Below are 22241 nucleotides of genomic sequence, written 5' to 3'. Positions count from 1 at the left end.
AAACGCTATGATGCGAGGGCTGCTCACTAATGCCGGGTTGGATCTTGCTACCTTTCCTACTCCACCACCATATCCACCTCCATTCCACTTCAAATATTCTACCCTCCGCCAAAATATTTCTGATGATTCCGAGGAAGAGCCAGCTGATGAAGACGAAGACCAGTAGCCAGGGGAGTTTCTAGTTTTCTTGTTTTTGTTTTTGTTTTTGTTTTTTTGTTTTTATTTGCTGTTCGTTTGTTTTTATTTTTGTTTTTGTCTGTGTTTTGTTTTAGTTTGTGTTTCGTGTTGTCAGAAATTGGTTGTGTCTGTTTAGCATTGAGGACAATGCTAGTGTCTAAGTTTGGGGAGGGTGTTTACTTTGAAGTTATTCTTGTTTAATATTAAGTGTTTGCATTTTCATAATTGTTCGCATGTGTGTTGAGTGAGACGATGAATGGGGCCAATGATGATTTGATGTTGTGAATTTTGAAAAAAAAAAATAAAAATTTTTTTGTTGGGATCTTGATTTGACATGAGAAACCGTAGGTTGACCCATGAATAGTTTAACCACTTGTGTTAGACCAGTGGAGTATGACGAAAGTTTAGATGAAATTTCTGTTTGTTTGACCATTACACGGCAATAGGTGTTTTGTGGATCTTAATTGTTTCTATGAATTTTGGCGAGCTGATAGCATGACACTTATGATCTTGGGCGCACCTAGAAAAACAAAAAACATTTTTTTTATACAACTCCATCCGGGCCTTGAAAGGATTAAAATCCTAAAAGATTAAATCAAAGGCTAAGTATGCGGATTACATGGGGTTGATGCTCCATCTGGGCTATAGACGAGGGGATTAGAAATTTTTTTTTTATAACTTTCATATCTTAGCCAGTTGTAGCTAAGTCAGCGGGTAATTCATGGGGCTAAAGAAATACCTAGTGTAAAATCCAGAGGTGTGTAATTCATTATATCAAGGGAGGTGGGTGTGGCTAGAGTCGTTAGAAGGAATGGATACTTGAGAGTGAAACTTGCACTGATATGTCATAGGTCGCTAAGAAGATTAGAAATGGATTTTGTCTGAGTTGTATGAAACTGAAATGACATTTCACACACACACGTTCACGTTAAACCGAAGGTATATTATGAAAATTTAAGAGCGGTGGTAATTTTGTGCTGTGAAGGGACTTCTCTGAGGCCATGAATTCCCATGAATCGCCTTACTTGTTTTTATGTTTTCATTCTAGTTATCACTTGTTTTCTCGAGGGTGAGCAAAATGTTAGTGTAACGCCCCGTTTTTATCTTAAATGAATTTAATTGAGTTAATTAGAGATTACAGAGTTCTCGAGCCGGTTTGACTTTGATCAGGGTCCTATTTGCAAATATTGGAAATTTCATGGACTAAAACGCAAATATTGATTTTTATATATTATCTACACTTAGAATTGATTGGGTAAATCTTTCATCTTCCTCTCCAAAACCGTGAGCCTCCATTGAAACGCCCCTTTTGAGTTTTGAGCTTTCAGATTTCCTTCCGAGCTCGATCCGGCCGTTGGAATTTATTTCTGAAGGCAGTTTAGCGATCACTGCAGCGAGAGCTTCGTTCTATCGTAAGTTTTTCTACGATCAGATACATTCTAGTTTTTGGATGTTGTTAGAATCATTCTAGATTCGAGTATGTTGTTCTCTACAGTGTTCTGATCGTTTATTATCTGTCGGTTTTGAAATAGAGCGACGTTCGAAATTGTTATGATTTTTGGAAGCCATTTTCGAAAGTTTGAGTTTGAGATTTGTTGGGATTGCCTTGTTGTTGTGGTATTAGCATTGTTATGAGATTATATCGTTATTGAACTGCTGTCTGCGTTGTCGGTTTGTTCAGTTATAGCCGTTATGCCGCCGGTTTGAGTTTTAGAGATTTGATACGTTTTTGGGTTGTTGGACTTTTTCTTGAGTTGAACGTTGTTGTTGATCACTTTTTGTCTCCGTACAGATTCGTTTGGAGTTTTTGAAGCCAGTGTTAATCAGCCTTTTGATCGTCAAGAGATTAGACGAAGAACGGTAAAGAGATTCGCCTTGAACCGTTGTTGTTGTTTAGATTGTATAGCTTTTGATACAATCTTTTGTTGTAGCTTAGCCAGAGTTGGAGCTACTGCATTGAAAGGTAAAAGCAGTCATCGTAGCGGGATAGCATACTCGGGACTGTTGGTTCTCGAGTTTTCCCTTTTTAAATCACATATTGCATCGATACTGGTTCTAGCATGTGGAACTTGTATTTTGTTGATTGATTGAGTTTTGTTATGTGGCTTATGTTTATGTTTCTGTTATGCATTCATCTTGAGCCTACTTTGATTTCAGCGGGCAGAACCGCCCTTTTTGTTTAGACGTTTGGGAACTATGATTGAGTGGCCTAGGTTGTAGTATTTCGCCTAGTGCTAGCATACTCGTTATGGTTGCTCAAAGTCTAGAGGAGTGGGATACGTGGCACCACCTCGATTGGGAGAGTCGGTGGGTTGTTACGTGATCTCATACTCGCGATCCCAAAAGCAAAGAAGTACTCCCTTGTTTATCAGAATTGATATCTTGGTTTTAAAGACATGCATATCATTAGCTTCGACTTGAATATGTTGTTTGATAGCATGTTGTATATTCATTACTTGTTATGTTGTTTTTACTTGGAATGTCATTCTCACCGGTTTATCCGGCTGTTGCTTTGTTTTGTATGTGTACTTCGCAACAGGTGGGACAGGACCAAGTCAGCGAAGGCCTGGTTAGCAACAAGAGGGAGAGCTAGTAGTGAGACTCGGTTTAGAAGTCGTGTCAGCATGTCTACCTAGTTGTATTTGAACATGTTTAGATATCAAACTTCGTTATGATATTGTATTGTTTATGCGAGCTGTGTTGAAATTTTGTCGTTACAAATCCAATACTTTTGAGCGGTTGTGTAACCCTAGAATTTCATGTATTAGTTGGAGAACTTGTGATTGTAATGCATGATAAAATGTTGTTGGTTTTGGACTCAAGTTCAGCATGATTTCTGCCGTTTCTGCTCTGTTTCTGTCACCGCTCGATCCGCAAGATCTTGCGGATCGAGCGAGGGCATTTTGATGCAGTTCTGTTTTGGAAATTTTGTGGCTCGCTCGATCCGCAAGATCTTACGGATCGAGCGAGGGCTGAGTTTTTCGGGCAGTAACTTTGGCAAAAGTTGCTCGCTGCTCGATCCGCAAGATCATGCGGATCGAGCGAGGCACTTTTTCAAAAAAAAAAAAAAATATTTATTGCTTTTAACCTTTGGTTATTATATGCCTTATTCTTGTTTAATCCCGAGATTAGTTGTTTGGAACCGAGATCTCACAGTTAGTTTGAGGAGGTTGATAGGAGTTGTTTTGCGTGTTTTATTGCCTGGTTTTTATGTGTTTTGCATTTGTATTGTGTCATTTTGTTTATTTTAATTTATTCATGTTGCATTTAGTATTTTCACATGCATATTGTTCACTCCTCTTGTTTTTTATGGTTATTTAGCATGAAAACAAGAAAAAGAAGTATTTATTGTGGAAATTCAGAGTGCACCATAGAGCAGCAAGGGCAGTGGTTCATAGGGGGTGCGTGACAGAGTAGGTGCCCTGTTAGCCAACTTGTGGCTAAGGGCTTTTGTGATTCTATGTGTAAACAATCTTTGTTTAATATAATTTACATTTTTATATTGGCATTTACTTTATCTTTTATCATATTATTATGTTGTGACGTACTATACGATGTTTAGATAAAGACCTTGAATATACTAGAGTGCATGTAAGATGTGATAGTATACTTGGTTGACTATCATGAAACGCATCTTATAAGCACTGTATATTCTAAACAGTTCCTAGTCAATTGAGCCGTCCACAAATAAGGATAAGGATCGCTTGAGATTGAGACTAGCATTTGCGATGCTGAGTACCACGTTTCATTGGTATGGAACAAAGAGATGTTCGATGCATGCAAATGGATATTCATATGATGGATGATCGAACTACCCTATTCGGACTTTCCAAGTGGTTATCATTAATTGAGTGGATAAGTCCGCGGTTTTGGTTGTACACCATTAGTACTTACTACATGAAACATCATGGAGACTCTATATGCTAGTACTATACTTTGACTCGTTTATCGACTCTATTAGGGTCACCAGGTATCGAGATTGGGTACAGTTACGACACATATAGGAGTCAATGCTTTGTTGTCAAGGATTCACCACACGCTTGCGAGTGTGGATATCCTATGCGATCTGAGGAGATATTAGTGTGACAAATCTCTGGCTAGAGTACATAATATGCTTTAGGTTACTTGGTTTCCTAGTAGCACATGAGATGTCACTATTTGATCTTCAAGATGTATTACTTAGTTATCGAATCTCGAACGACTCTCGATGTACCAATGGTTGTTGATTCAATCGGGATATATGGTTGAAGGGACCGTACTGTACGCTAACCAAAATCTACTGGTTCTTGCAGGCACTATCAGTGAGACCTAGGGAATCATGGGGAGATGTTGCTAGGCGCTCTTACCATGATTCGATGGGTAAGTCGGAAATTATTGTTCCGAGTCACAAGGAGTTGTGAGCCCACGACTAGCTGTATCCTTGAACCATTGAGGGTTACACAAGTAATGGATTTATAATCCCCGTTGAGATAGTTGAATTTAAAGCGTTAAATTTGGCGAAAGAGATGTTGGACTTCTTAACTAAAGGGAGTGGAATTTCCTAAAATGACATAGGGATGGGAATTTTTGAAAATCACTGAATTCGGATTAAGAAAAATTATCTTGACTTTAAAAGGTGCAGAAATGGTTTCTGTGCACATTGGTGAAATTAGTTTATCAATCGGAGTCATGATGAATTTTATATTAATTTATATAATAACAGGCTTGGCTTGTTGGGCTTAAGTTATGACTAATGAGCCCTAAGGTGTTAGTGTCCTATTAGACATATAACTAGTTCAGTACAAAAATTATATATAGGAGTTGATGGGATTTTCGAAATACATACAAACTCATAATTAAAAGAGGAATTTTTGAAAATCTTGAGAGAGTGTCTCAAGAGGATTTTCGAAAATCAGTCTCCCTTTTTGAGTGAATTCAGTCTGTGATTTTTCGGAAAAATTACATTCTAAATTGACAGATCAAATCTGTAAATCTCTTCGATAAACATCTGATTGATTTCTAGTGCAATCAATCAGAGGGTTTCAGTTTTCTATTTGTGGACCTAATTCAGGAGTTGATTGAGCGAGTCACTAGTTCCTGGGATTTACAACAAGAGCAGATTTAATCTTTTTGAGTCCATAGATCAAGCCATAGCTTGAAGAGGTAAAATTATAATTTTTATTATTATTTTACTTGTTTATTTTAATCGTAAGGATTTGATACCCATGATATGGAATCGTTCCATATCAGAAAAAAAAAATTTTAAACTTCCGCTGCTCCGGGTATCAGATCTGACTGATCTGAAAACGTGTTCCAACAGTGGCGTCAGAGCAGGTTGTTCTCAGATCAAACGATTAAAATTTATCGATTGTACAAAATTTTGGGCCTCGGTTTTTGGAAAACAAAACAAAATTTTTAAATTAAATTTTATGGGCAACAAGGGCAGCGATTGGATCGCTGCCCAGGGCAGAGATCATCGCTGCCCCGGTGCTGCCCAGGCCCGACGTGGGGCTGCCCTGCCCCACGTGGGGGCGGGGCTGCCCGGGAACGTCATGGGCAGCCTGGAAAATTAAAAATTGTTTTTTTAAGAATTTAAAATTTTTGAAATTTTAGTTTTTGGTCCGATCGAAAATTGTTTTGATTAGTTTACGAGGCATTGGGTCAAAATTTTTGAGCCCGAAATTTTTAAAATTGATTTTTGGATAAATTTGAATTTTTGGAAAATTTATAAATTTTATCCGTTAAATTATATTTTACAAAATTAATTATTTTGGTAAAATTGATGATAAGATATGATCTTATGATTATATTAGATAAAATTTTATTTTATCTTTTTAATTATGTTGCCATTGCATGTTATGCAATGATTTAATTATTAAATTAATGATTGGATAAGAGGATGATCGATTGTCATGACCAATTTTGTGGGTGTATGTTAGGTTATTTACATTTGATTTTTATTATTGTTGTTGGGTTTTATTAATGGGCTTGGTTTATGGCCCAAATTTGATTTGTCATTTGTAATAAAAGTTGGCCTGGTTTATGGCCCGTTCCCACCCTTAAATATGTATCCCCTAATTGTCATCAAAATTTATTGTAAATTTATTAGACTTAGTGAGAGATAAAGATTTGAAGACAATGATGGGCCCAACAGACAATAAAGATCGAAGAAATGTAAATTGGAAGCTCAATGTAATAGGATTACATTGCATACTTGCATATCACCTAGGATTGGACTTAGACTCGTGATTGGCAACCACGGGTCGATAAGATCTATGCATCGATCATCCTTTATATAATATTTGATATTATTGTTGTATGCATGTTTAGACTAAATTGCATGAATCCCGCAAGCATACAAATTTTTAAATGATGAGACAATTTTCAAAATTAAAATCCCTCATTTTAAATATGATTTAAAATTGATATCAAGATTAACAAAAGGAAATTTAAATATTGTTTAAATGTTCCTACCTTCCATCAACGATCAAGTATGAGATGCTACCCGCGGGCATGGTCCGGCTCATATTATTGGGGGGGCCCGTTTGTCGGAAAGCTGTACATTGGATCGACACATGTTGTAAGTTTTGTGGAACTCCCATGGGATTGGCTCATATTATTGGGGATCCACGTGACGACCGTCCATCACAACTTAATATTGATGGGTCATCTTGACATGTCACAATAAACAGCGTCATATTATTGGGCCCTTATTGGACATGAGGTAAAAAAAACCCGGGGTTGCTTTGGAAGAAATTGGGCTTTACCTTTTGAAAATTATGGTTGGCTGATATTATTCGGGACTATGATTTGTCAATTGAACTCCATGATCCCACTAAGGAAACCAGTTTCTCGTTTTCACTAGAGGGTGGTGAAAACGTTAAAATATTGGGAGGGTAATTCATAAAATTAATCTCGCCTTATTTTATGTCTTAGTAAATTAATTAAGCAATCACTGATAATTATCTGCTTTCATCTCAGTATTTCATTATGATGAATTCGAGTAATCCACATGTTTCTATTCTCAAACAAAATAAAATGACTGGCGCAAACTATACGGATTGGTTTCGTAAGTTAAGATTGTTCTGAGTTCGGAGAAGATTTTCTACGTGTTAGAAAAGGCTCCTCCGAAAACAGCCCCGACTGATGTAACTTCGAAATGGTTGGCCAAACTAGAGAAATGGTGGGACCATGATCTCAAGGCCAATTGTTACATGCAAAGCTGGAAAAGTCTAAATAAGTTTGCCATCACTGCAAGAAACCCGGTTACTGGAAGCACAACAGCAAAGAATATAACGAGCAGTTACGAACTGCAAAGGATATATTTTATATTGAAATAAATGTATAACTTAATACTACTTCTTGGGTATAGGATACCAGATGTGGATCTCACATTTGCAAATAGTTGCAGATGATGACAAGAAGTCGTAGGCTAAGGATGGGTAAGACCAAGTTAAGGCTCTGGAATGGTTCCAGAGTTGAAGCCAAAGCTGTGGAAGACATTTGTTTAAAATTTTGTAAAACAATTTTAAGCTATTTTGAGAGATGTTTCATTTGTGTCAGATTTCATTAAAACATTATTTCTATTTCTATGCTTGATAGAGATGGTTTTTCTTAAAATTTTGCGAATGAGATTTGCAATATGTACAAGAATGAATGTTTGATTGGAAATGAACAACTTGAAAATGATCTATATAACTTAAAATTAAAAGACATTCCAGTTAATTATGTTGATAAACCAGCAACAACAATAAAAGAAAAATTGATAGTCAAAACCCAGCAAAGCTTTGGCATGCTAGGCTAGGTCATATTTCCTCAAGGAGGATGAACAAGCTAGTGGGAGAGAGCATGTTTGATATGTCTGATATTAACTCTCTACCAACTTGTGAGTCCTGCCTAAAAGGAAAAATGACTAAATATTCTTTCAAAGGAAAACCTGAGCGTAGTCAAAATCTGTTGGATTTGATCCATACAGATGTTTGCGCCCCATTTAGTAATGGTACTAAATATGGTCACACGTACTTCATTACCTTTACTGATGATTATTCTACGTACGGGTATTTATATTTGATGAAATATAAGTCTGAATCATTTGAAAAGTTCAAAGAATTCAAGGCTGAAGTTGAAAACAAACAAGGTAAGAGTATTAAAGCACTTCGATCAGATCGAGGTGGGGAATACTTAAGTACCGAGTTTTTGGGCTATCTAAAAGAGAATGAGATTCTATCTCAGTGGACTCCTCCTATGACACCTAATCTAAATGGCGTTTTGGAGCGTCGCAATCGAACTTTGTTGGACATGGTTCGATCTATGATGAGCTTCACTGAGCTCCCACCTTCGTTTTGGGGCTATGCACTTGAAATGGTGGTATTGTTGTTAAACAATGTCCACACTAAAGCAGTGAACAAAACTCCATATGAATTATGGACTGGCAAAACTCCTAAGTATCGTACCGGAGGATTTGGGGATGTCCTGCTTACGTGAAGCAGACAGTGGGAGATAAGTTGGATAGTCGATCCACCTTATGTTATTTTGTAGGGTATCCGAATAATTCAATCGGATATTATTTCTATCATCCTACTGAAACAAAAGTGTTTGTTTCGAGGAATTCCACCTTCATGGAGAAGGTGTTCTTACTTGATAAGAAAGGCAAGATGATGGAACTCAATGAAATACGAGAAGAACCCGAGATACAAAATAATAATCCCGCACCTCTGGAACCAATGAATGACACGCCACATCCTAGAAGATCCGAGTGGACTTCTAGACCTCCTATTCGATATGGTCTGCTTTTGAAGGGGATCAAAGTGAATCCGACATTGGATGTGTTCCAAGAAACTTCAAGGAAGCAATTTCTGATGCTGATTCGAACTCATGGCTTGAAGCTATGAAGTCGAAAATAGACTCGATGCATACAAACCAAGTTTGGTCTTTAGTAGATCCTCCCGATGGAATTGTTCCTATAGGAAGTAAATGGATCTACAAGAGAAAACTTGGGCCTGATGGTAAGGTACTGACCTACAAGGCACGATTGGTAGCAAAAGGTTATACTCAAAGACAAGGTGTAGACTATGATGAAACTTTTTCACCAATCGCAATGTTCAAATACATAAGAATCCTTATTTCCATAGCAGCTTGGTATGACTATGAGATATGACAAATGGATGTGAAGACTGCATTCCTTAATGGAAACATTAAGGAAGATATCTATATGATGCAGCCCGAGGGATTCACATCCATGGGAAGCGAGCATAAGGTATGCAAGCTTCAGAGATCAATTTATGGTCTCAAACAGGCATCAAGAAGTTGGAACCAAAAATTTGATGAAATAATAAAGTAATTTGGTTTCATCAAGAACCCGGAGGAACTGTGCGTATACATGAAAGTGGTTAAGGATGCTGTGACATTCTTAGTACTTTACGTTGATGACATCCTACTCATTTGGAATGATGTAGGGATGTTGCAGTCAACAAAAATATGGTTATCAGGTAGATTCTCAATGAAGGACTTGGGTGAGGCGTCCTATATTCTAAGAATACAGATCTATAGAGATAGATCCAAGAGAATGATAGGACTTACTCAAGAAACCTACATCGACACCATATTGAAAAGGTTTTCTATGGATGAGTCCAAGAGAGGACATCTACCTATGTGTCATGGAGTTTCTCTATCCAAGTCTATGTCTCCCAAGACTGATGAAGAGATAGAGAAAATGACACACATATCATATGCGTCAGCCATATGGAGTATCATGTATGGGATGATATCTACCAGACCGGTTGTGGCCTATGCTCTGAGTGTCACGAGCAGATATCAAGCCAACCCCGGTCAAATGCATGGAAAGCTGTGAAGGATATTATTAAGAACTTAAGAAGGACTAAGAATATATTCATGGTTTATGGGGGAAGAGAATTGAAATTGGAAGGCTATAAAGACTCTAGCTTCTAAAGTGACGTGGATGACTCGAAATCAACCTCTGGATTTGTATTCATGCTCAATGGCGGTGCTGTCTCTTGGAAGAGTTCCAAGGAGGACACCACAGCAGATTCCACCACTGAGGCAAAATACATTGCAGCATCAGCTGCTGCTAAAGAGGCCGTTTGGATGAGGAAGGCGTAATTCCTGAAGCTGTTGGTCCAGTCCCGGTGTACTGTGACAATACTGGTGTCGTTGCTCAGGTAAAGGAACCAAGGTCTCATCAAAGATCCAAACACATGCTGAGGAAATACCACATCATCCAGGAGATTGTGGAAAGAGGAAACATCACTATCGAGAGAGTGGCATCTGCAGACAATATCGCTGATCCACTTACTAAGCCCTTGCCAGGACCATTATTTAACAAACATCGCGAAGTAATGGGACTACGTAGTATGACTAGTTGGCTTTAGGGCAAGTGGTAGATTGAAAGAGTAGGTGCCCTATTAGCCAACTTGTGGCTAAGGGCTTTTGTGACTCTATGTGTAAACAATCTTTGTTGAATATAATTTACATTTTTATATTGGAATTTACTTTATCTTTTATCATATTATTATGTTGTGACGTACTATACGATGTTTAGATAAAGACCTTGAATATACTAGAGTGCATGTAAGATGTGATAGTATACTTGGATGACTATCATGAAATGCATCTTATAAGCATTGTATATTCTAAACAGTTCCTAGTCAATTGTGTCATCCGCAAATAAGGATAAGGATCGCTCGATATTGAGACTAGCATTTGCGATGCTGAGTACCACGTTTCATTGGTATGGAACATAGAGATGTTCGAAGCATGCAAATGGATATTCATATGATGGATGATCGAACTACCCTATTCGGACTTTCCAAGTGGTTTTCATTAATTGAGTAGATAAGAACGCGGTTTTGGTTGTACACCATTAGTCCTTACTACTTGAAACATCATGGAGACTCTATATGCTAGTACTGTACTTTGACTCATTTACCTACTCTATTAGGGTCACCAGGTGTCGAGATTGGGTACAGTTATGACACATATAGGAGTCAATGCTTTGTTGTCAAGGATTCACCACACGCTTGCGAGTGTGGATATCCTATGGGATCTGAGTAGATATTAGTGTGATAAATCTCTGGCCAGAGTACATAATGTGCTTTAGGTTACTTGGTTTCTTAGTAGCACATGCGATGTCACTATTTGATCTTCAAGATGTATTACTTAGTTATCGAATCTCGAACGACTTTTGATGTACCAATGGTTGTTGATTCGATCGGGATATATGGTTGAAGGGACCGTATTGTACGCTAACCAAAACCTAATGGTTCTTGCAGGCACTATCAGTGATACCTAGGGAATCATGGGGCGATGTTGCTAGGCGCTCTTACCATGATTCGATGGGTAAGTCGGAAATTGTTGTTCCAAGTCACAAGGAATTGTGAGCCCACGGCTAGCTGTATCCCTGAACCATTGAGGGTTACACATGTAATGGATTTCTAATCCCCGTTGAGATAGTTGAATTTAAAGAGTTAAATTTGGCGAAAGAGAAGTTGGACTTCTTAACTAAAGGGAGTGAAATTTCCTAAAATGACATAGGGATGGGCATTTTTAAAAATCACTGAATTTGGATTCTGAAAAATTATCTTGACTTTAAAAGGTGCAGAAATGGTTTCTGTGCACATTGGTGAAATTAGTTTATCAATCGGAGTCATGATGAATTTTATATTAATTTCTATAATAACAAGCTTGGCTTGTTGGGCTTAAGTTATGACTAATGGGCCTTAAGGTGTTAGTGTCCTATTAGACATATAATTAGTCCAGTACAAAAATTATATATAGGAGTTGATGGGATTTTCGAAATACATACAACCTCATAATTAAAAGAGAAATTTCGAAAATCTTGAGAGAGTGTCTCAAGAGGATTTTCGAAAATCAGTCTCCCTTTTTGAGAAAATTCAGTCTGTGATTTTTCTGAAAAATTACATTTTGAATTTGCAGATCAAATCTATAAATCTCTTCGATAAACATCTGATTGATTATTAGTGCAATCAATCAGAGGGTTTCAGTTTTCTATTCGTGGACCTAATTCAGGAGTTGATCGAGCGAGTCATCAGTTCCTGGGATTTACAACAAGAGCAGATTTAATCTGTTGGAGTCCATAGATCAAGCCATAGCTTGAAGAGGTAAAATTATAATTGTTATTATTATTTTACTTGTTTATTTTAATCGTAATGATTTGATACCCATGATATGGAATCGTTCCATATCAGAAAAGAAAATTTTTTAAACTTCCGCTGCTCCGGGTATCAGATCTGACTGATCTGAAAACGTGTTCCAACAGTGTGCGCGCGCGGTAGTTTTCTACCGCCCCCGCGCGCACTCGAGGAACAAAACAGCAGCAAGAAAAAAATTGAGCGCGCGAGCGGTAATTTTCTACCGCCCGCGCGCATGCTCAAGAATCAAGGCAGTAAGGTGGGCAGAAACCATGCGCCCGAGCGGCTGTTTTCTACCGCTTGGGCGCTTTTTGCGTAATCTTGGAAATTTTTATTTCGGGTGTTTTGTAAGGAAAGGACTCTTGGGTCAGTATAAAAGGATATTTTTCAGACTTTTTAAGGGTTGGACAGACAGAAGAGCGAGAGGAGGCGGCTGCTGAAGATCGAAGACTTCTTCTTCTCGTTGGGAGTTTTTCTTCTTCATAATTTCTGAATTTTTATGTTGAAAAACATTGTTAGATTGAATTTTTATGATGAGTTATAGTAGCTAAACTTTATTTTGTTGGAATTTAGGGGATCCAAACCCCGAAACACTTTTGTGTGATTGAATCTTTGGACGAATTGAGTTTGATTTATTCTAGTATCTGATTTTATCATGGTTGATTATTCTATGTTGAGGAGTAGCTAAATTTAGCATAGATTCGTAAGTTGTGAATTGCTGTCGAGAGATAGATTCATGATTAGGACGAGTGATAAAATCCATGGACTTAAAATATGCATTGAGATATGATATTTAGTATATGTTGATAACCATAGACCACCATGTTGAAAGTTGTAGGAATTCAAAGTACGCAAAGCAATCAGTAATGATAAATAATTAAAAGATTTAATTGTTTCATTAACTTGAGTTAGATTGGCATAAACTCGAGAGAGAGTGTCGATACTTCAGGAATTTCTGTCAAATTTATGTGGAGTAAATTAAGATTCAATCGTCCAGTTCAATTAGGGTGAAGGTGAACCGAGATTCCAACAAAATCATTTCATATTATATTTTTCTATCTTGGAAAAATTGGTTTCTTTATCTGCATCAATTCTAGTTATTCAAGTTGATTTCATTATTTATAAATTTTAGTTTAATCAAATTTCAAAATTTTGATACTTTGGGTAGAAGAGATAAGATAAATAAATCATTGTCGACATAGTCCCTGAGGACGATACTCGAACTCAGTACACTTTACTATAACTTGAGTCGTGCACTTGCGATAATTTTGAGCGTAATAGAAAGATTTTTATATCTATTTTAAGTGTTAGTATTTGCTCGATCACTAGGTAACGAAATCCATGGAAATGTGATCCCACTTCCATTCAGGAATAGACAAACTATGCAAAAGACCACCAGGATTCTTCCTTTCAGCTTTCACATGCTGGCAATTCAAACATCGAGACGCAAATTCTGTGACATTAGATTTCATCTATTTCCACCAATACTGATTTTTCAAATCATTATGCATTTTTCTGCCACCAGGATGAATACTGAATCTACTGCAATGAGCCTATTTCAAAACCTGTTTTCTCAAATCTGACACATCTAGTACAAAAATTCCGTTATTCACCAATAAAACATCATCAGCACTGACCTGATATTCGGTTTGATGTTCTGATTTGACCATCTCAATCGACTTCTGAATATTCTGATCATTCTTTTGTGCTTCATTATTTTTTATCAGCAATTCTGGCTCAGCTTGAATAGCACAATCTCTGATAGGCTGCATATCTGTCTTAAATACCAATCCAAAAATACAACAATCTTCTACAAATCTAGATACACCTATCGTAGATAAGGATAAAGAACATACCTTTCTACTCAAGGCATCTGTAGCTGCATTGGATTTTCCTGGATAATATTTGATCTTGAAATCAAAGTCTTTCAGTAAATCTAGCCAGCTTATTTGCCTCATATTCAATTCAGACTGTGAAAACAGATATTTCAAACTTTTATGATCAAAATAAATTTCAAACTTCTCACCATATGGATAATGTCGCCATATTTTCAGTGCAAATACAATGGAAGCCAATTAAAGATCATGAATTTGATATCTGGCCTCATGTGGCTTCAACTGTCTTGAGACATAAGAAATGACATGACCTCTTTGCGTAAGCACACATCCTAATACCTTATGAGAAGCATCACAATATACAGTAAAATCACCAGTACCTAAAAGAATAGTCAAGACTGGTGCACTCGTCAGTATCTTCTTCAAATCAATGAAACTAGCCTCACAAGCTTCAGTCCAGACATACGGTGTATTTTTTTGAGTCAGCTGAGTAATAGGCTTTGCAATGTTGGTGAAATCTTTGATAAATCTGCGATAATAACCTGCTAAGCCCATAAAACTCTGTATCTCTGGTACCGGTGTAGGTCTAGGACAACTGATCATTGCCTCTAATTTACTTGGATCAACAAAAATTCCATCTCCTGAAATAATATGCCCAAGAAAAATAACTTTCTACAACAAAAATTCACATTTTTACAGTTTGGCATACAACTTTTCTGCTCTTAAGGTTTTCAAAACTATTCTCAGATGTTCAGCACAATTACAAAGATTCTTGGAATAAATCAGAATATCATCAATAAAGATAATAATAAAATCATCAATATATTTCTGAAATACTCTATTCATAAGTCCCATAAATACTGCTAGAGCATTCGTCAGACCAAAAGGCATCATTATAAACTTAAAATGACCATACCTCGTTCTGAATGCAGTCTTGGGTATATCTTTATCTTGAACTCTCAACTGATGATATACAGATCTCAGATCAATCTTGGAATAAATAGATGAACCCTGCAACTGATCAAATAAATCATGTATTCGAGGAAAAGGATAATGATTCTTTATCGTTGCTTTGTTCAGTTGCCGATAGTCAATGCAAAGTCTCATTGATCCATCTTTCTTCCATAAAAATAGAACCGGAGCGCCCCAAGGAGAAACACTTAGTCTAATGTACCCTTTGGCCAGTAAATCTAACTGGTCCTTCAATTCCTTTAGTTCAATAGGTGTCATTCTGTACAGAGCTTTGGATATAGGTTGCGTACCTGACATTAGTTCAATACTGAAGTCTATCTCCCGAGATGGAGGCAATCTCAGAATTTCATCTGGGGAAGACATCAACAAATTCACTAACCACTGTAAAGTCAGCCAATTTTGGGCTAGTTTTCAGCACATCTACTGCGTAAACGAGAAATCCCTCTACTTCTTTCTTCAATAAACGAGTCATAGATAGAACATATATCAAAGGAATTCGAGATCTCGAACCTTTCCCATAGAATTTCCATTCCTCTGTCATTTCAGGTCTGAATCTCACCACTTTCTAAAAATAGTCTACGGTGGCCCTGTACTTGGTTAACGTATCTATACCGATAATGCAGTCAAAATCTGGCAAACTGATGAAACTTAAAATTTGTAATTGTTTATTTGTTAAAAAGTGTGTTTTAAAATTGAAGTTTAATTAAAATTATGAAGTTGTATTATTTTAGTGTTATGTGTTTATATTTAAATGTTTTACTAAAATGTTGTATTTTACGGTTTGCGCAGGTTTCGTAAAAATAAAATTACTCAAGATACAGAGGTCATAATGGAGTAATCTCAAAACCTGTAGAATCACAAAAGAGGCATCTTCAACGTTTTAGAAGACAAGAAATTCCAAAAACTTCATTAAGATGATCAAATAATCAAACATCAAAATGGAGACAGATTTACTTTTACTATGACCATCTTGGAGTAAAAATATCATAAGTATTTCATATTTTATCCAAAAGGGGTGAATGAGTTGTCAAAACACATCTACAGACAAAGGGCTACGTGTTATATGTTTTGTACAAAAGCAAAATCGGAAGTCTAAGGCATCAAACATGCCAATTAATGTTGGGTCAATGTATTGACATTCAAGGAGACAAGCACCCACCAACTTTACTATTCCATATTTAATGAGTTTTGGACCCTTGCTCTCATTTGGCCTATAAATAGATGTGTTGTATAAGCTTTGTGGTGTGCAAGAGTGTAGAGAAGTCCTCATTTGTAAAATAAATATTGTGTGTGTGAGAATAAAAGTTTGAGTGTGCATATTTCTCAAGTTCAAGTATGAAATTTATTTTATCCTTACTCTTGAGTTTCATGTTCATGGCAAGCTAAATCTTTTTATGTCAAGGTGAAAAGGTTTCATTGTTGGTCAAGTAAGATTGTTTATATTTTGTATATTCTTCTCTTTTTCTATTTCTATTTTGTTTTTCTAATTGATCCTTATTTGTAGGTATAATTTGGAAAGATTTGTTGTTATCTATTTACATCAAATGCTTGGTACCTTGAATGTGGTTACCTTGATTTGTTGTCAAATATGATACAATAAATACTACAATATTTATATACTATAAATATAAGTATCTATTTATAATAAAATCATATATATTATTTAGACGATAGCGTGACACTGTCGGTTGTTCTAAATAATATATTGTGATTTGAACTAACATTTACTTTCTCGCATCTAACTTTTACTTTATCGCAACTAACATTTACTTTTCCGCAACTAACATTTACTTTCTCGCATATAACATTTGTTTTTCCGCAACTAACATTTACTTTATCGCATCTAACATAAAGTCATATATTTTATTTAGACGATAGCGTGGCTCTGCCGGTTGTTCTAAATGAAATATTGTGATTTGATCTAACATTTACTTTTATGTCAATTTATATTTATGCATTTATATATATATTATGGGTACTATGTATTAAATATCGGCTGATATTAATATAGTGGGAACTATATTATATGATATACTTGTTTAAATATTTAATTGTTCTTTTTATGTTTATATTTATTCATCTATATATATATTATGGGTACCATGTATTAAATATCGGTTAATCTGATATTAATATAGTGGAAACTATATTATATGATATACTTGTTTAAATATTTCATTGTTCTTTTATGTTTATTCTTATTTTAGTTTCTTTTATTTATTTTTATTAAGCAATATTAAATAAACCAACAATGAACCTTTGAAGCCTTGAAAATTTTATAATTTGTGTATTTGAAGTTTTATAATAATATTTTCATCTATAATATATTATTGCTAAAATTAAACTTACAACATCCTCTCTGTGGATCGATCTCGTACTCACGAGTATATTACTTGCAGACAACCTACACTTGGGTGAATTACAATTTAAGTTGTAGCAAGTTTTTGGCGCCGTTGCCGGGGAGGTATAAATTAAGTTTAATTTTGTTATTTATATTATTATGTAAATAGTATGTTGTTTTTAATTGTATGATTGTTTGGAGTCGTAAACAAAGTGGTAGACTTGTTCGAGTAACTGAAAATATTTTAAACATGGACGATAATTCTAATAATCAAGATAATAATAATAATAATAATCATCATCATCAAGAACATGAACAACCAAGAACACTTAGACACCATATGAATCCAATAAGAACTAGTACACCATCTTGTTTAGTTTTTCCTCCTAATGCATCTAATTTTAATTTTAAGCCACAAGTCATTCAACTTTTACCAAATTTTCATGGCTTAGATTCTGAAAATCCATATTTGCATTTAAGAGAATTTGAGGAGGTTTGCAACACTTATAATGATCAAAATTGTAGCATGGATACTATTCGATTAAAGCTTTTCCCTTTTTCCTTAAAAGATAAAGCTAAAACATGATTGCAAAATTTGAGATCAAGTTCAATTAGATCATGGGAAGAAATGCAACAACAATTTCTAAAAAAGTTTTTTCCTTCCGATAGAACAAACTCTTTTAAAAGACAAATTACAACTTTTTCTCAAAAACAAGGGGAAACATTTTATCAATGTTGGGATAGATATAAAGAGTTACTTAATACATGCCCACATCATGGTTTTGAAATATGGAGGATAGTTTCTCACTTTTATGAAGGTTTAATACCTAAAGATAGGCAAATGATAGAATTCATGTATAATGGAACTTTTGAAGATAAAAACCCAAACGAAGCTATAGAATATTTGAAGTCATTAGCAGAAAATTCTCAAAATTGGGATAATATAGGCTCAATTGAACCACCAAGTAAAGCCAATAATTCAACAAATGGGGGTGGTATTTATCATCTTAAAGATGATGCAGATGTTCAAGCTAAACTTTCATCTTTAGCAAGAAAAATCGAGTCATTAGAAATTAAAAAGAGTGATCAATTAAAAAGTGTTCAAGAAATTGTTTGTCATATATGTGACACACATGATCATCTTACAAAAAATTGTCCTACTTTGCCTTCATTTAAAGAATGTCTCCATGAACAAACCAATTATGTTAACAATTTTAAAAAACCAATATTAGATTCTTTTTCACAAACATATAATCCTTGTTGGAGAAATCATCCCAATTTTAGTTGGAGGAACGATAATAATGCACAACCTTCACAACAACCTTTTCAAAATAACCAAAATCATCAAGGTTATGCTCCTTATATCCCACCTCCAAGAAAACATTTTGAAGATTAAATTCATGCATACATTCAAAAGCAAGAGTCTATCAATATTCAAAACATTCAATCTATGAATGATTTGAAAGAAACTCTTGCAAAATTTGCATCTGCACTTAATATTCATGAAAAAGGAAAATTTCCATCTCAACCACAACCTAATCCTAAAAATCAAGATAAATTTGATCAAGTAAAATCTATTATTACTCTTAGAAGTGGTAAAATAGTTAATGATCCATATAGTGATGAAAACAAAGATCAATTAAACTCAAAGAGTAAGGATTCAAATCCTGATACTTTTGAGAAAGAAGATGCTTTGAGTCCTAAAAATAAGAAAATTGATGATAAAATAAATAAACATGTTCCTTTTCCTCATGCATTAGTAAATAATAAAAAACAAAAAAATGATTCTGATATTTATGAAGTTTTTAAACAAGTAAAAATAAATATTAATTATTAGATGCTATTAAACAAGTGTCTTCTTATGCAAAGTTTTTAAAAGATTTATGTACTGTGAAAAGACAATTGCATGTAAAGAAGAAAGCATTCTTAACGGAGCAAGTAAGTTCTATTATTCAAAATAATTCTACCTTGAAATATAAAGATCCTGGTTGTCCAACAATTTCATGTATTATTGGAAAAAATAAAATTAAAAAAGCTTTGTTAGATTTGGGAGCAAGTGTGAATTTACTTCCTTATTCAGTTTATGAAAAACTTAAGTTGGGAGATTTAAAGCCTACATCTGTCACTCTTTTACTAGCCGATAGGTCAATCAAAATACCTAGAGGTATCGTAGAAGATGTGTTAGTTCAAGTCGATAAATTCATATATCCTGTGGATTTTATTGTTTTGGATACACAACCAATAGAAGTGCATAATGAAATTCCAATAATATTGGGACGTCCATTTCTCGCAACTTCAAATGCTTTAATAAATTTTCGAAATGGAATAATGAAATTATCTTTTGGAAATATGACTTTGGAACTTAATGTGTTCAATTTGAGTAAACAACCAAGTATTAATGAAGATGAAGATGAAAATACAATAGAAACTATCGTTGAAGAATGTCAACAAGATAACTTAAATCAACAATCTGATGTTTGTTTAGTGGAAAATTTTGATTCGGAAAATATTTTTGAATCAAAATTATTTGAAAAAGACAATCAACTTGAAGAAGATAATGTAGTAGCCGATCAGTTATCAAGAATAATTTCTGAATCATCTCAAAATGAAATACCAATAAATGAAAATTTTTCGTATGATCAACTATTTTATGCTACTACTATGCCTTGGTGTAACGCCCCGTTTTTATCTTAATTGAATTTATTTGAGTTAATCAGAGATTACAGAGTTCACGAGCCGACTTGATTTTGATCAGGGTCCTTTTTGCAAATTTTGGAAATTTCAGGGACTAAAACGCAAATATTGATTTTAATATATTATCTACACTTATTTTGACTTTCAAAGGAGCTCCTCCTCTTCCTCTCAACCGTGAACTCCATTGAAGCTTGGGGAAAAGGTTTCCAAGCTCTTCCAATCTCGGTTTCCGGTCGATCCGTCCGTTAGAAATTAATTCTGAAGGCAGATTATCGATCACTGCAGTAAGAGCTCTGTTATATTGTAAGTTCTTCTACGATCGGATACATTCTAGTTTTTGGATGTTGTTAGAATCGTTCTAGATTTGAGTATGTTGTTCTCTACAGAGTTCTGATCGTTTATTATCTGTCAGTTTTGAAATAGAGCGACGTTCGGATTTGTTATGATTTTTGGAAGCCATTTTCGAAAATTTAGCTTTTGAGATTTGTTGGGTTTGTCTTGTTGTTGTTGTATTAGCATTGGATTGAGTTGTTATCGGTATTGAACTGCTGTCTGCGTTGCTGGTTTGTTCAGTTATAGCCTTTATGCCGCCGGTTTGAGTTTTGGGGATTTCGAACCGTTTTGAGTTATGAACTTGGCTTGTGAGTTGAGCATGGTTATTGATCAATCATCTCTTGTATCTGAACAGATTCGTTTCGAGTTGTCGAGCCCTGAGTTAGCAGCTGTTTGATCGTTTCAGAGATTTGAACGAAGAACGGTATAAAGAGTTTTCCTTGAACCGTTGCCTTGTTGTTGTTAGATTGTGTAGTTGTTTATACAATCTCTTTTGTAGCTTATCCAGAGTTGGAGCTACTGCATTGAAAGGTAAAAGCAGTCATCGTAGAGGGATATCATACTCGGGACTGTGGATCTCGAGTTTTCCCTTTTGAAATCACATACTTGCATCTACACTTGTTCTAGCATGAAGAACTTGTGTCTTGTTTGATTATATTGGCTTTTGTTAAATGGCTTTTGTGTTATATTTATGTTGTGCATTCATCTTGAGCCAATCTTGCTTTCAGCGGGCAGAACCTCCCTTTTTGTTTAGACGTTTGGGAACTATGATTGAGTGGCCCAGGTTTTAGTCGTTTCGTCTGGTGCTAGCATACTCATTATAGTTGCTCAAAGTCTAGAGGAGTGAGATACGTGGCACCACCTCGATTGGGAGAGTCGGTGAGTGGTTACGTGATCTTATCCTCGGGATCCCAAAAGCACAGCAGTAATCCCTCGTTATCAGATTTGATATCCCGGTTTAAAGACATGCATTTCATTTCGTTGTTATTGATTGCGTTATTGTATTGAAAGCATGTTTCCTGTTTTATTTCATGATATGTTGCTTTTACTGGAAATGCCATTCTCACCGGTTTTCCGGCTGTTGCTTTTTTGTATGTGTACTTGGCAACAGGTGGGGCAGGAACAAGTCAGAAGAGGCATGGTTAGCTTCGAGGGCAAGTAGTAGAAGTGAGACTCGGTTTAGAAGTCGAATTAGCATGTTTATCTAGTTTAAGATTGAAGCATGTTAGAACTCGAACTTGATATGTTTTGTTATTCGAATTAGTTTGTATTCGGATTGTAATCTAAAATCGAAGTATGTTGTTGTTGTATCGATTTAGACTTCTGGTTGTTTTTATGCCTTCTGAAAGCATGACTTGTTATGGCATGTTTCCCTACACTCTGTTATTGCATATGTATTTGAAGGCATGTCGGACCAAGCGCGGAATCCTTTCTTTTTTTTTTCTGCAGCCTGAGCATTTCTGCCCAGGCCTTCCGCGCACGGGAGAGGCGTTCCTCGCGTGCGCACGAGGCCTCCGTTGGGCCTTTGAATGGTTTGCCCGCGCGCGCGCGAGCTTGGTACCTCGCGCGGGCGCGAGCCTTTGGTTGGTCTCGGGTGTTGAAGCCCGCGCACGCGCGAGCTTGGTTCCTCGCGCGGGCGCGCGGCGTTTAAAAAAAAAAGAAAAAAAAAAAATTTTGAATTGTTTTACTCTTGGATTCTTGTTCGCTTACTTGTTGTTTAATCCGAGATTAGTGGTTTAGAAT

At 35.7% G+C, this 22241-nt stretch overlaps 1 non-coding gene across 1 annotated transcript; it reads right to left on the bottom strand.

Annotated features, from left to right (window-relative positions):
• Nucleotides 1-18143: 18143 nt before the first annotated feature.
• LOC140876843 (small nucleolar RNA R71) lies at nucleotides 18144-18254 on the bottom strand. The gene has a single exon (XR_012149075.1). It is a non-coding gene; the product is annotated as a small nucleolar RNA R71 (small nucleolar RNA).
• Between the last annotated feature and the right edge of the window lie 3987 nt (nucleotides 18255-22241).

Source organism: Henckelia pumila, chromosome 1 (assembly GCF_033568475.1).
Source record: "Henckelia pumila isolate YLH828 chromosome 1, ASM3356847v2, whole genome shotgun sequence".
Lineage (NCBI taxonomy): Eukaryota > Viridiplantae > Streptophyta > Magnoliopsida > Lamiales > Gesneriaceae > Henckelia > Henckelia pumila.
The sequence above is the reverse complement of the archived record's forward strand: the minus strand, read 5'-3'. Positions and strand labels throughout refer to the sequence as shown.